This window comes from Camelus bactrianus, chromosome 35, assembly GCF_048773025.1.
Source record: "Camelus bactrianus isolate YW-2024 breed Bactrian camel chromosome 35, ASM4877302v1, whole genome shotgun sequence".
Lineage (NCBI taxonomy): Eukaryota > Metazoa > Chordata > Mammalia > Artiodactyla > Camelidae > Camelus > Camelus bactrianus.
Window position 1 is genome coordinate 29,061,750 of NC_133573.1, and position 15,562 is coordinate 29,077,311.

Here is a 15,562-nt window from a genome sequence, read left to right on the forward strand (position 1 = left end):
TGTTGTACACCTGAAACTAACATAAATCAACTACATTTCAATAAAAAATTTAAAAAGAATAAACAGATACACACATCAAACCTCAAAAAAAAAAAATAAAGAAGACATAGCCATGCAATGGAGAACCAGACTTTATCACTATATACATATTATATACTTAAAAAAGAGTGCCCATGGCTAGAAATGGACATATCTGGGCATAGACTTCCTTTTTACAGGAAAAGTACAAGCACTCATTTCCTGTATCTCAAGCGACTTTAATTTTGTAACAAAACCCTCAGTGACATTTGCCGTGTGATCGTCGTTTGAGAGGCTCTGACTCAGGGAGGCCAGTGCGTCGTCAGCGCCCGTTTATCTATGCAGCCCTCATGAGATCTCATCAAAGGACGGGAAGCCTTCACCATCCCAGGAGTTGACAGGTTTGGGCGATTCTCTCTATATTTTTCGTGCCACCTCGTTTCAGACTTTCAATAACCTTTTCACTTAGACTCAGGCTCTCTTGTTCTCATGTTATGTGTGAGGGGCTAAAATAACCAGAGCACTTCAGGGTCGTTTTCAAGACACAGTAAACCAGCAGTGCCAGTACCCGTCTCCTGACCCCCACTCTTCAATGATTTCTTAAACGCGTGGAAGAGAGAACTTGCACAAAGTAAAGTGCCCACTAATTTAAACAACTGGTGAGCACATTTTCCCTACTGACTTAGAAAAAAATTCCTGCCACTCTGCAGTCTCCTTGTTGTGAATGAACTGTCTTCTTGTAAAGCCTTCCTCCCCCGGACGGTGCGAAGCGTGCTCGGGAACCATCAGTTCCCAGCGTGAACCGGAGTGTCCCCGGCGTCCTGTCACCCTCGTACAAAGACGCTTTGACTCTGGTGGTTTACAGACCGAAACACGTTAACGTGCAGGACATTCATCTGTTTACAGAAAGTACCAAGGCAGACGGCGAAGTCATTGTGAGTAAAAATAGGTCCATTTCTCACACAGATTCCTTAAGAGTCACTTAAAAAGGGAACTGAGAGCACCCGTGAAACCTGGCCCAGGGAAGTGACACCCTGTCCCGAGCTGGCGAACAGGGTGTCGCCAGGGCAGCCTGCGTCAGCCGGGAGCGGCGTCCACACACGACCCGCGGTGGTTTCTATCATCGGGAGCTTTTGCTGGGCCACCTAGACTTACTTGGCTGTGTCACCGGAATCTCTGACTGGAGCCTGAATGAACCCGGCGCTTGTTTGCTGGGGCTGGATCAGCTGACATCCGCCGGCGCCGCACCCGAGCCGAGGTGGAGGCTCCCCGGGGACGGCCCTCCTGACTCGGGCCGCTGCTGTCTGCGGACAGCCCGGGGGCGAGCGCCGGGAGCGCCGTCACTCACCGCGGTGGCCCTGATTTTGCCTTATTTTGGTTGGGGCTAAAAAAGCAACCAGAACCAGAGAACACACTGTGACAAAGGCCTTGCCGTTTCTCCTAAAGTGAGGCCCTGTGGGGAGCCACGTGCAGCCTCCTGGGCCGGCCCGGGGACTGGCCTTTACGGGGAATGTTTACAGGGAACGTGGCGATCACGATCGTCCAGGCAACGAAGGTAGAAGCCAGGACTGTGAAGGAGGGGGAAGTCACAGCCAGGCCAGCTGGGCTGCGCGCGGGGCGGTTAACATGCTTGTTGTAAGATCGTGTTTGTTTGTGCCATTCTTAAATAGAAGGTGTTTTATATGAAGTCAAGTGATTTATCCAAGCTTTTTCTAAAGAGGGCTGTTTGCTTCTGGTTAACTTTTTTTTTTTTTTTAAGATTTTATCTTTTTCAGAGCAGTTTTAGTTTCACAGAAAAATTGAGAGGAAGGTCCAGATTCCCATCTGCCCCCTGCCCCGCCAGCCTCCCCGTTGTCCACACCCCTCCGCCAGGTGGGACACCCGTAACAACCGGTGAGCCCACACAGACCCGTTGTCGTCTCAGAGTCCACTGCTGGCAGCAGGGCTCACGCCTGGTGGCGCACATTCTGTGGGCCTGGACACGTGCACCCTGACATGTGTCCACCATTAGAGTGTCACACAGAGACGCTTCAACTGTCCTGAAAGGCCCTGCACTCCTTCTGCCCTTTCTGTTCCCACCCCCTGGCGTCTCCTGACGCCTTTACTGTCGCCGTGGTCTTGCCTTTTCCAGAATGTCACAGAGTCAGAATCATGCCTACGTAGCCTTTTCAGACTGGCTTCTCAGGTTTTCCTTTGGACGTTTTCAGTTATTAAAACTCTTATGTGAAAAATACAGGAACTATTGCTGTAAAAATATAGTAAAGAGCCTTTCCACACTCTAGCACTTTATGATAGTAAGACTACAATTCGTCTGGATGACCGGTTCTTGTAAGCTCCGGGGATCGTTACAGAGAACCGCAGGATGGACATCACGCATCTACCCGAATGCACACGTGTGTCCACACCGCGGTCTACGGAGAGAAACAGAGAGTGAGTTGAAGGGGAGAAGTTAAGGAAGGGGGTGGGGTGCTAAATTGCTCCCCGGGAACTCAAATATCAAGACTTTCTGGACACTGGGTCCTGGCCCAGCTGGGCTCTCCACACCAGCTCTGTCTCTGAGTAGCACACACTTGAATTTGCTTTATGTGCTGGAGTGCAAAGTCGCCGAGTGAACACGAGAGACAGTCTACCTGTCATTCAGAGACAGGTGAGAGGGATGGGGCTGTGAGCTGAAAATGGGGCCCTTGGCACAAGCAGGCCCTGGACGGGAGGAGAATGGCTGGAAACAACATGAAGGGAAGGAACACTTAGCAGGTTGGATTGTTCTGAGTCTGTGAGCCACGGGCTCAGAGCTAAAAGCAAACACAGGACGTGTGACCCTCTCGCCCATTGCTGTGGTCAGAGAGGCTCCTGCAGGACCAGCCAGTGGAGGTGGCGTGGGAGAGGAGGCCAGGAAGGGGCTGGGAGGTGACCCGCTACGTGGGTCATGGAGCCTCCCAATTTCACATGCTCGGTCCTTCCACGGGCACACCAAAGGCTCATTTCTTAATTTATTTTTTAAGAGAAATTAGAGAAAAGGGAAAACAGAAAGACTGGAGCAAAGCGGTAGGCAACAGCCCTGCCTGCTGCCTCCGACTTCCTCGGCCAAGTCTGCTCATCCGCCCGCCGGCCGCAGAGTCGGAGGGACCCGTGCTAAGATGATCACTTCACGTTAAAATCACGATTTGTAGAACCCCTGTCAGATACGGAGCGTGAGGTGACTTTCCACACACACGTCCGCCTGGAACACGCTGCCTGCAGCCAGTTCTCTGACGGGAGATACTGCACAGCTGTGTTCTTGGCCATTTGGCAAAACCTTGTGTTCCCTCCCGAGTTACAACAGCGAAATCTGGTTGTTTTTCATCACGGACAGCCATTTCGTTAAATGATACGACTTTTGCACATCGGGTCATTTATTCCCCTTTGACATTGGACCCCAAAGTTTGGCTCCTAGGCTGACTTCAGCCACCCCCGTGCCTGCCCCAACCCGGTCACGTGGATCTGTTAATAGACTGAGTCCAGCCTCGCGCGCCCCAGTCCTCCACGGTCCCCCATGATTCAGAGGGATTGAGGGAGCGGGAGGGAAGGCGCAAGAGTGGGCAGGGAGAGAGAGAAAAGGGAGGGGGGCAGAATGTAACTGTCATCGGAGGAAAGGATACATATCTTTCCTCAATTTAACAGCCGTGAGAAGTTAATAGCACCAGGTATGACGCTTCCGTCATATCATGATCTGTCACACGGTTTACCTCTTGTGGCCCTCACGTTGTCCCATAACTAGACAGAGCGTTACTCCAGGACAAATACAGCTTACTAGGTCCTAGAAGGGGCGGGGGGGGGCCTCACAGTAGCTCTGCACACTCTGCGAGGGACGGACGGCTTAAATACTAGGCAGGTGTTACATGAAAAGGAGTAAATCCTTCTGCTGAAAACGACAAGTTCCTGCTTGTAAGTATCATGAACCCTAATCCAACGTATTTCTGAATCTTATGTTTTATATATATATATATATGGACTCATTTTTAAAGCAATGATCCCAGGTTTTTAAAACAGATTTAAGAATACGGCATTTAAAACCCTGGACTAAGTTGCAACATTTACTGACGAAATCTCATAGAACAGTGCACAGTCACTGAAGTACTAGTGCTTGATTCAGGTACGCCTCACGGGTCAGAACCCACCCTCGGGAAACGCCGCGTAAGCAGCTTGCATTCACGCTGACTCCTTCTCGTTTTCTTTTCCGTCCATTTGATTCCCTAACTGCAGCGTTGATGCGGCTGTTTTAATTTGGTCAAAGCGAAGGCAGGACTGTATTTATCACATCGCCCACATTTTCCCTTCAAACCGGCGCCTGTAACTGAAGTCAATGGGCGCTGCTGAAAGCACGTCTAAGAAAGGCATTTGGCTTCAGAAGTCTTTTACTGGCTGTAAATAAACTGCTTGTGGGACTGCAGATCTGAAGGCTTTATTGTATCAAAACTGGCTCCGAGGAAATGCTGAATTTCATAAATAATAACAACAACAACGAAAAACTTGGATGTGTCAACTTCTAAACCAAGCTGGAGCGTCAAGTAACTCCCAAAGGAAGAAACGCTTTTAGCAGCTGTAGAGTCAAAATGCAGGTGTTAGTCACACGGTGGGCTCTTCATTAAAAATAAAACCCTGACGAACACAAAATCACTTGTAAAAGTACGTGTGTGTGAATACTATATATATACCATATGTATTCTACGTATGCACATCATTATATCATACATATGAATATATAAAACTACATGGATATGAATACATATGCGAACATATACATACATTTTAAAGGCATGTATACTATAAGATGTATATGTACAAAGCATATAAAGTATATAAAATATATACAAGTATATTAAAATACTTATATACCATGACAAATATATAGTATATATAAAGTAGTATTAATATACTAATATCAAAACATTAATACGTTAGTATTATTAATGTTAATAGTGTGTACTAAGCATACAGACTAATTTTTCAGTATATACTATATTAATATATACTCTTCTGATATACACTATACTATATAGAAATGTGTTTTTTAAAAACTGAAAGAAACCTGGTTTCCTTTCTATTTGTGTTCCTACGTGCGACATCCATGTTTTCCCTGGTCTGTCTCATCAGCTGTGATCAGGATTTCCCTGAATTCTGAGTCTACGTTCCTCAGTGTAGTCTGAGGGTCCCCGGAGGAGGGAGCTCAGGATTTTGCAGGCTGAGGATCACGGATACTTACAGAGGATGGACAGTAGGGGGCAGAGGTGTCCACACTGCTCTGTTTTGGATGCTCTGCTTCCCACCCCGGGGGAATCTGACTTCAGATACTTAACTGCCCTTAGAACTTTGAGGTGAAGACTTGTTGCCTGTTCTCTTACTTTCCAGCTTTAAAACAAAGAACTTTTTAATCATTGTGAAGTGAATACAAATTCTTTGAACAAAATGTGGAAAACTCTTAAGGTGTAACAACAGGAGGAAAACCAGAAATGATCACTGAAATTTTCATCACCAAGGAATAAATATTCTGTCTTATTTGCCTGTATACTTTTGTGTGTCTATATATGCATATACACAAAATATATTATTAAATGCATATAATACATACAATTATATTGTATCATATTTATATCATAGGTCATTCACACATATACAGTTTTCAAAAATGCAGACTGCTTTGAAATTATATTCTGTTCCTTTTCTCACTTAAACTATACTTTTTCTGAGTTTCGGTGGTGAGCAGATAAAGTTCCTTACAAAATATACCAGGCTTAAGCACTCTACAAAATGGCGTTAGTATTGTGCTGACCGTAGGCTACGCGAAGGAAAAAAGGTGTATCTCTCATTTCCTTCAGCACCTCTGGGCCCGAGACCCAGGTGTGAGCTCATGACAAACTCATGTTCAACCAAAGAGCCTTACCCAGTGCAAGAGCGTCAAAGTCTTAGCCTGTCCCTTTGTTTACAAGCTCTGGTTTTACATGCACTTACCTACTATGAATTTTGTGCCTTAGAGATTTCCATCTTGTGAGGTTCAAGCCTTCTGAAGGCATTTTTTTTACCTCCAGTATTTACTTAGAATATTTTTCAATCATTTTTTTTCTCTATCGGGTCACTTGGAAAGCCAGACAAAGATAATCTTTCAGACTGCCAAGAACTAACAGTCAGAAACGAAAGCAGCTAGGTTTACGCTTTCTCTTAATAAATATTTTGAGATCCTACTACAGTCTGACTCATGGACCAATGGTAAACAAGGCAGAGTCGGCCAACTTCCTAGCCGCTGCCTAAAATGCCACTCTTGGCAGCAGAGAGATGCTTTTCTCCATAACCTGTATGTTCACTAAGAGGAACCTTACTTTGAGCGTTACTGAGTCAGGCACACAGCCCTAGAGATGCCGCGGGCCTGCAGTCAGCCCCAGGGTACCTGCTAAAAGCACCCCCTGCACCCCTGGGGCCCACTGACCACTTGCAAGGCCTTCCCGAATCCCCCGGGCTAATTAATTTAATCAAAGTCAACTTTACTTAACATCAGGTTCTACTAGAGAATTGGTTAGATACTCTTGTGGATTAAAAAAAAGATTTGCTTCTCATTCAGTAAATATTACTGGAAATCAGATATCCATGTGGAAAAAGTAGGCGACATTAAAAAATAAGTTTTACCTAATGTGGAATGACATATAAAGAGCAAATCTTTAAAAATGTAGAGGAAAACATAGAAAAGTATCTTTATGTCTACAAGGAAGAAAAGAATTACTTACACCAAATCATAAAGGAAAAACACAAATCATGAATACAATCATTAATCACTCAATAAAATTTGATAAATTAAATATTTGATTAAATGTTCCATATAAAAATAGGAAGCAAGCCACAGATGGGAAGAATAAACATACTCTTTTTTTTTCCAGTTTTTTTTGGTGGGGGGAGGTAATTAGGCTTATTTATTTATTTATTTATTCTTAGAGGAGGTGCTGGGGATTGAACCCAGGGCCTCATGCGTGTTAAGCATGCGCTCTACCACTTGAGCTATGTCCTCCCCTCTAAGAATAAATGTATTGACAGTGCACATAAACTACAAAAAACTAGCAATCCTATAGTTAGAGTTCCCTAACATATCTCCAAGAAAAAGACCGAAAAAGGAAAGCAAAAAGCATAAGAAGAGTATTCACAGAAGATGAATTTTTATTGGTCAATAGAGTGACACGGTGGTGCTAAATTAGTGGGGAAAAAAGAAAATAAACCGAATGTCTATTAGCAGAATAGGCAAGTATCGTTTTGTATGGTTATAAGCCGGAACACATTATTGCCTGGATTTTTGTATTCCTGGAATTTCTTATTACAGTAGTCTTGGTTTGTCTTTTCAACAATTTAGACGGAGCCACAAAATGGATCTGGTGCCCTTCATTTAAGGTAAATTGTACGTGCCAGCGGACAGAAGTGGATTCAGCATAACTTTGTTTACGTTTTCTCAGAGCAATGTGTTTTTTAAGAACTAAAGCAAGGCACTAAATGAACTAAATTTGTGCAAAAGAAATAGCTGCCTTTGCTAAATGGCTCTTGTGCCTGAAATGAAGCAGGAGGCACCTAAGTGGAAATTAAGGTGCTGTCCAATTGTGAATTTGTGTTTGAAGGAAAGCTAATCTCAGATGAGTGGCGAGTTCATGAGCGTTAAGATCTGAAGGAAGATAATTCCCAGACCAAAACTACGAGCCAGAACGAAGGGGTCTAATGATATCAAAGCTCCGGTCTGGGAGGTGAGCAAGCGGTCAAGTTTAAGAGCTGTGAGGACGGTGCTCAGGGAAGAAGGCTACTAGTCCAGGCTGCTGAGTGCAGAAGAAAAAAGGAAAAGGCCACCCTTCTAAGGATGGCACCATTTTCCAAAAAGATGGATCTGATCTCATTCCCACTTAATAGCTTTGAACATCTCCCAACTGTCTGCATTTTTGGTTTTGTACTCTTTTTTGGAGCAAAGGTGGTAGGATCGAAAAGCTATCACTGTTTCTAATTCCAAAGCTTCTGCTTGGATCTTTCCTAAGACTCTGTCCGTCACCTCCTCTCCGGACAGTTCTCCTGCTGTTCCCGGCACCCACGGAGCAGAAAGATGGCACCGTCAACCGCTCTAAGATTTAGTTTAAATTTAAAATAGGCCCTTGCAATTAACTCATGGGTAAATCCTTTAATACCCTAAAATACGTATGGAGGATTCGGATCTCGGGTCCTGTGGATGACTCAGCGTTGGGCAAAGCCTCAAGCGTCGGGGTGGGTCCGGCGAGGCACCCCACATCCATGACGACGGGTGGAACTTCCTCATCTTTTAATTACTGGTTGGGGAGCAAACCGGGGACTGAAAGGAGCCTTTTATGATTTTACAATGCCATTGCGTCTGCGAGCAACTATCACAGTGAGCTTCACAGCCTTTCTGGTGGTAGTTGTGACACTGTGGAGGTTGCTTTCCAAGATAATTTTGTCAAGTTTATTTATTCATTTGTTTCAATGACGTTGGCGGCATGGAAGGATTATTCAGTGCCGTTTAGCAGTAGGCTGTGTTCCACTGAGACGCTTTTCTGTTACAGGCAAATCCTATAAAAATGGAACATCTTATCAATCTATGAACGGATGCTGAGTGAGTTCTGACCCTAACACTTAACAAAGTTCAGAATCAAAATGTATTAAACCTATTTGAAAACAGACATGTGTGTATTAAGCGAGGTGTGAGAATGTTGACATCTAGCTGTAAAGCTTCTTTTCCATCTTCTTTACTTTTTATTAATGAAGAACCCTTCACCTTCAATTTTAGGTCCGCATTTTCACATAATTCCCAAGAGGAACCTATCAAATAAAAACTGATGGGAGCAATACCATTATTTCTCCCCAGCAAATCCCGGTCTCCGGGGAGCAGTCAGTGTCCCTTGGGTCACAAAGACCAAGCTTGGAGCATCGCATTTTACTGGTATGAGAGACCCTCAGATAATTTTGTTTTCGAATCTGCATCATTATGCAAACAGAAGACTAGACAATTGAAGTTAGGAAGACAGATTTCTGGCTGTGGAAAGTAGTAAAAGCTGTCTGTCCAGAGAAAGAAGACAAGCAAAAGATTTCAGAGCAGAGGTGAGTGGTGCTGTGGGCTGGGAGGTGGGCATTCACAGGACGGGGACACCAGGCACTCGGTCAGGGGGCATTCGTGTGTCAGCGTTTCAGTACTGACCTACATCCTGACTTTTTACACGCAAGATCACCTTCTCAGGGGGAGGGTATAGCTCAGTGGTAGAGCACGTGCTTAGCATGCATGAGGCCTTGGGTTCAATCCCCAGTACCTCCATCAAAAAACTAACTAACTAAATAAAACTAATTACCCGCCCCCTGCAGGGGAAAAAAAAAATCACCTTCTCAATAAACAGGCTGCTTCAGCCCTGGATGGTCACGTGGGTCTGGAAGGTGTTCAGGCAGTGGGGGACGTACAGCACTGAATACTTACCCATAACATTGACTTTGAAACCCAGATGGGCATTTAGAGTTTTAGAACACCCAAAAGCACCACACCGTCTTAAAAGGATGCCTAAAAGAAGCGTCACCCAAGACCTTACGGTCAATTTCCCCAGGTACTCCAGTTTGCTTTAAAAGATTTTATTTTTTTCAGAGCAATTTTAGAGTCACAGCAAACTGAGGGGGAAGGTCCAGAGATCTCCATATGCCCCTGGCCCCACTCATGCCTAGCCTCCCCCATTATCAATATAGCTCACCAGAATAGGAGAGTCATTTTTCAAACCAAGGATGAACCTGCATTGACATGTCATCATCACCGGAAGTCCATAGTCTACCTTAGATTTCACGCCCGGTGTAGCGCAGCCTGTGGGTTAGGATAAGCGTGTATGAATGAAGCTGCTATAAACGTCCACGGGCAGGTTTGTGTATAGACAGAACTTTTCCACTCCTTTGCATAAATACTGAGAAGCAGTCACTCCAGTTTTAATCAAGGAGCGACAGAGGTCCTGGGAAGTCGGGGGTGGGGGAAGCAAAACAAAATGAAAACAGAAACTGAAATGAAGCTCTTGCGTTGCGTAGTAGGCTCAGAACACCAGACGGTGGAAGAGGGTGGTAACCCGGAGAGCTCCTCACCCACGAAATGAATAGTTTGTGAGCAGGTTAACCTCTATCTATTGAGTCAGAACCTGGATTTGTCACACACGTCAGGTGACAGACTTGTCAAAACAGCCTCACGATGAACCAAAGGGTGTGTCACCTGGCAAGGCAAATTCAAACATTGAAACAAACACCTTCCAGAACGCACCTTCTTTCCCCTCGAGGAACCTTCTGTGTCACGTGCCACCTGGAGCACGATGCTGGAGCTGGAAATACATGCCATGCCTGCCGCACTGTTATTTTCATTTCAGGGGACTGATGACAGTGATGGAGAGGTTCATAACTTGTCACGTTTCCCAGCATAAGAGCCACATTTCTCCTAACATCATTTAATACTTCATTCCTAGAATTCTCAACGACGTCAAAAATCTGAATCCTTTTGCTTTTTTGTCGTGTAAGCCAGAAAAGGAAAACATCCATGTGCACAGTCATCGTGCAGATGTCACTTAAAATCAAGTAGCAGATAATAAAGGCTGGCAGCCACCGTAATGCTCAGGATTCTTTATGATTCAGAAAACATCACAATCAGATTAAACAAATACTGTTTTTTATTAAATGTCACTCAGTCCCAGGGCTGCTCATTCATCTGTGTCCCACTCAAAGACTCAAAGAATGTAGTTACAATCAAAAGACAGCTTGAGCTGGAACCCACAAGTCCTGTCAGTCATACTCTGCAAGGAAAAGAATTTTAAAAAACAGGAAGAATTGGGCGTTGAGGGAGTTGCAGGGGGACAGAAAATGGTCTGATGAGGTGGAAGATGGAAACCTTTGTGTTGTGCCTTTAAGTAAAGCAGTTACCTTCTAAAGCTTAGAATCCGATGGCAAAGAAACTTATGAGTCCCACTGGTTCTTTTGTTTCAGAATCCATGCGGTTTTCTACATAAAGAAGATTACAGGCGTACCTCGTTTTATTGGGTTTCACAGATACTGCATTTTTTAAAAACAAATTGTAGGTTTGTGGCAACCCTGCGTCCGGCAAGTCTGCCAGCACCATTTTCCCAAGAGCATCCGCTCACTTTGTGTCTGTGGCGTTTTGATAATTCTCACAGCATTTCAAATCTTTCTGTTGCTATTGTATTTGTTACAGTGAACTGGGATCTGGGATGTTTTGTCATTGTTTTGGGGGGCTGTGAGCCAAGCCCATATAAGATGGTGAACTTAATAGACTGTTGACATGACAACAAGTGATCTGGAATATTGCATAAGCGTAGCTGATAGAACAGCGTCCTCTGGCAGTCCCCGGGTAAGCGGGACCATGCCAGTCCGGTCGTCGGCATTTTAAGCTGAGACACTGTTGTCGGTGAGATCTCCCTGGCCCACAAGCCATGCTGGCTTTACCACACCGCCAGCACATACAGCCTCCGGATCATCAACTCGCTGGTCTCCATTACCAGACCGTCTGCTCCTGGATGACCCAGGGACGCTCAGTGAACATCCCTTGAATGAGTGGCAGTCAACAGTCAGTGGAGGATTTTATATTTATATGGACATGGTTTAACTTGCTGGGAACGCAGTGGGAAAATTTAAATGAACATAGTTGTGGCATAATTTTCCCGAGTCACAGACACCAATGCGGTAAAGAGAAGTGGTCAGTGGTTACAGATCAACGAGCAATTACGAGATTTTCTTCCTAATAAAGATTCGGTTTGTGTCTGGTTTTTTCCAGTTTGGGAGAATATTCAGGGTAGGGATGGGGATCTGTGATTTTGAATTTCTATATTTGAAATACATGCAGTACCTCCATCAAATTTGTTGCAAGGGATCCAAATCTGGGCGGTTCTTGATAAATTCTAAATGATATTTGAGTGGTTCTTCTGACTCGGGCCCACGCCTGATTTCTGGCTGACCGAGGGGATGGTGACCGTGTCCTTCTCGGGGCTCAGGAAGCAGGCGGATACCTGCTGTCCCTCACCCCTGCCGAGAGTCACACCCGCCATCTGTCCCCTCAAGCCTGCGTGAACAGCTGCCTGCATGAGTTATTCTAAGAGATAGTGGAGCTGGAATGTTTGAAAACGAATGGAAAATCTTCCTTGTACCAAGCCTTAAATGGCCGTGATTCTGCCACTGAAGAAACTCCAGGAACCCGCCTGGGGTGAAACAGAGCGCTGGGAAGTGTCCGTGGGACGGCGCCCGTGTGCTGAGCTACTGTTCCGCCTCCCAGCGTTCCCCGCACCCTCACGCTGCTCTTCGCCTCTGCCGGGCCGCCGCCGAGACGGGCCGGCCGATTCTTCGACTGTCTTTCCGTCAAGAGATGAATCGGGGTCCCTTCTTGAATATGGTCTGGGCTTCGGGGTGAAAAGAGTGAGGTTGAGATGATGCTGTGTGGCTTCTGAAGCCAGACTCCAGGCAGCAGGCTCGCTCTCTCCCCATCTCTTCCTGTCTCCCAGGGTGCTTGCTCTTGGAGCCAGACCACTGCCAGCTGCGCAGCCCCAGCCAAAGTGGCGTGGACGAGGGTGGCATTAATGTTGCATCTAGCAGTAATATTAATACTATGTGATTGGTTCTGGCAATGAAACAGAGGTGGGGTGGGTGTGTCTCCTTTCTGGGTCAGACACTGGAAGCCCCATGTTTCTCTCCTTTTCTACGGCAAAGAGGGGTGCAGCTGGGGAGCTACGAGGCGGTGCTGGTCCCACCTGTCTGGGATCCTGAAAGAGTAACAAGCAAACACACGCGAGGCCTTGGCTCTTCAGGCCCCAGTGATTAGACTTTTAATGGAAAGGCATGAGAATGTGTAGGAATGCACGCAAATAAGAGATGCGGCCAGAGTTCAGAATAAAAAATCTAGAGCTTTTCTTCCTGCTGGTGTCAACTGGCCACACCCTTCTTATTTTCTGAGACAACTTGCTGGAAAAATGTGGCACTCAAAGCCATCCAAGAAATTGATTTTCCTTCATGAGCAAACTTTTCTTTTCATATTTTCTTTTCATTTTTAAGTCTATACAGAAGATAAATTACCCGTGAGACAGGTTTTCCATCTTTGGGTTCATGTAAGTTGAGGATAAGAACTTTGAAGAATCGGCGTGTCTTTCAGTTGCCGGGAATGGCATACATTAACATTTAAGAGTCACTAATTCTATTGATCGGCTGCTGGAGGACGTGGCTTAGGTTGTTCTTGAGCCTCTGACGTGGGGGCGAGTGGGACGCAAACCGAAGCAGGAGGGGAGCTCGACGCTCTGTGTGTTTAGGATGGAAGAAAGCGGGCAGAGTCAGTCGCCTCTTTTCTTTTGTTCTAACGTCTTCCTTTTCCTTCGCTCTTCTCCTTTTGTCTTTGCTAAGGAGCGGCCTGTTCTAACCCCCCCCCCCCCATCCTGCCCGCAGAGTGCTCCGCCGTGGGGACGGTTCCCCCGCGCTCGGCGGCATTCTTGCCGGGAGAGTCCAGACATGTCTCACGTGGCTTCTGATTTCTATGGGGCTCACTTTTGAGCTCCAGGAAGACTGATGACAAAAGATGTATTTTCGGTGCCTCTGTGAAAGAGAAGCGCGGCGTCCTGTCATTTCCCGTAGTCCTGCTGTTTGGAGAGAGCGGTGCCCACAAAGCCACTCTTCATCACACAGCGCTCAGTCCTCCCACCTCCGTGGGTCGGTTCGTTATCCACTCGGCCAAAGTGCATCACATGAAGGTGAACTAGCGCGGCGGGTTCTCTCGCCCTTGTTAGAGGGACCGAGGGTGAGCTGCGCCTTTTGTTAAGCCCTGGATTACGCATTCTCACAACATTGGATTTTAAATCTTCAGATGTTGAACAAGGATGTCATTTTAGTATCTCATCAAGGGAGGTAATTTGGAAGTGTTTCTCCCTCTATTTCCTCAGTCTCTGCTCCCATAAATACAAAACACCCTTACATATTCAAATTAAGGTTTGGCTAATGTCACCAAGTGGTGAGAACCCCTATGATGCCAGAGCGGCAAGGTTCTCAGGGTCTCTCTGCAGATCCATAATTCAACAGCGTGCATCTGATAACAGGAGAGGGCGCAGCCTGTGTCAGTGCTTAAAGAAGACTATTCAAGAGAGGGAATGCCTGGGCACAGTAACCTGGCAAAGGAAAGCAGGTTGATGAGAGGAGTTAGGGAGAAGAGGGTGAACTTGCACACAATCCCCAGCACGGTTCTCCAGGGTGAGCGGGAGGGGCCCGTGGGGATGCAATCAAGATAATTTGGGGCATCATACATGTCATTTCTGAGAACAGAAATCAAAATAACCACAAGGCTTGAAACTCAGATGAGTAATAGAATGAGGTGCCTTCACATTAAAAAGAAAAAGGCCACTAGGAAGAGATTTAGAAAGACACAGGGTAGGTAAAGGAAAATGGGGTATGTCAGATCGAGGAAGAGAAAATGGGGATAGTGAATAAAAACAGTGTTCGAAATAGCTGAACGGTGTGTGGAGAGGATGGTCAAGGTTAGTGGGTACTTTATGTGTGTTTCTATAGAAGACGGATCTAAGAAGAATCATAAACATTAAAGACTATGGATCAAAAAGTTGAAATAAACAGGTCTGTTCTGTCCCAACAATGAATTAGGAAACCTTGGTAAGTAGTGGCCACACACGATGTTCAGGTTTGAGGTTCACGGTCCCGGGCGGCGTGCGGAGAATTCTCGCTTAGGGTGGGGAGCATGTAGCACCCTTAACTCCTCCCAGCACCTCCTTCCTGTCACTCAACGCCCACATCCCATGTATGAGTGGACGCCCTGTGAATTCTGCGCGGTTATGTATTAGACTCACGTTTACTATGTGCTGCGCGCAGTCAGGTGCTTGGATTATACTGGTGAAGACCACACAGAGAGGTGGTTCCTGTTTTCACGGACGTACGCCGTAGTGGTAGATGGAGAGCGACTTTCTGGTCCCTACGGGGTGTATGGCCCTACGAGCCTTCATGGTCCTCACCTGGGCAAAATCCTGTTTATTTGCCCCTCCTAAAATTTCTCTTCAGATTAACTTAAGACAGCTTGCCTGCTCATCTGCTTTGTCAGACACTTTGAAAGCAGGATTGTGTGCCATTTGTTCCTGGGGAGCCCGAGCTGAACTGGTTTTGCCACGCGGTAGCTGCTCCTTTCTCACTGTAAGCCAGGGTTCATCACAATGACAACGCACTATGCATTCTGAAAGTCTAATGCTACGGGTGTGGGTTTATGTGTAATTTTTCTTAAGTTTAACTTATTTGTGTTAGCTAAATAATTTATCTAGCTTTAATGAAGACTCATTTTGTCAGTTTTTGTCAGGCTCAGTTGGGCTCTGTTACAAACTGAAAAGCACTTTCTGTACCTATATTCTGTTTTTCACCCTAACTAGCGCATTCTTAACAGCATTTAATTACTTACATTACCCAAACACCGGTCTGGCCAGACCATCTCATTCTCCACTTTAGTAACATCAAACAGATTATACGTGGTTGGACCAAAAATGGGGGT

At 45.8% G+C, this 15,562-nt stretch overlaps 1 long non-coding RNA gene across 1 annotated transcript; it reads left to right on the top strand.

Moving 5' to 3' along the window:
- Nucleotides 1-292: 292 nt before the first annotated feature.
- LOC141575994 (uncharacterized) lies at nt 293-11,815 on the top strand. Its single transcript, XR_012504142.1, has 3 exons — nt 293-419; nt 8,813-9,123; nt 11,017-11,815. It is a non-coding gene; the product is annotated as an uncharacterized LOC141575994 (long non-coding RNA).
- Nucleotides 11,816-15,562: the final 3,747 nt, after the last annotated feature.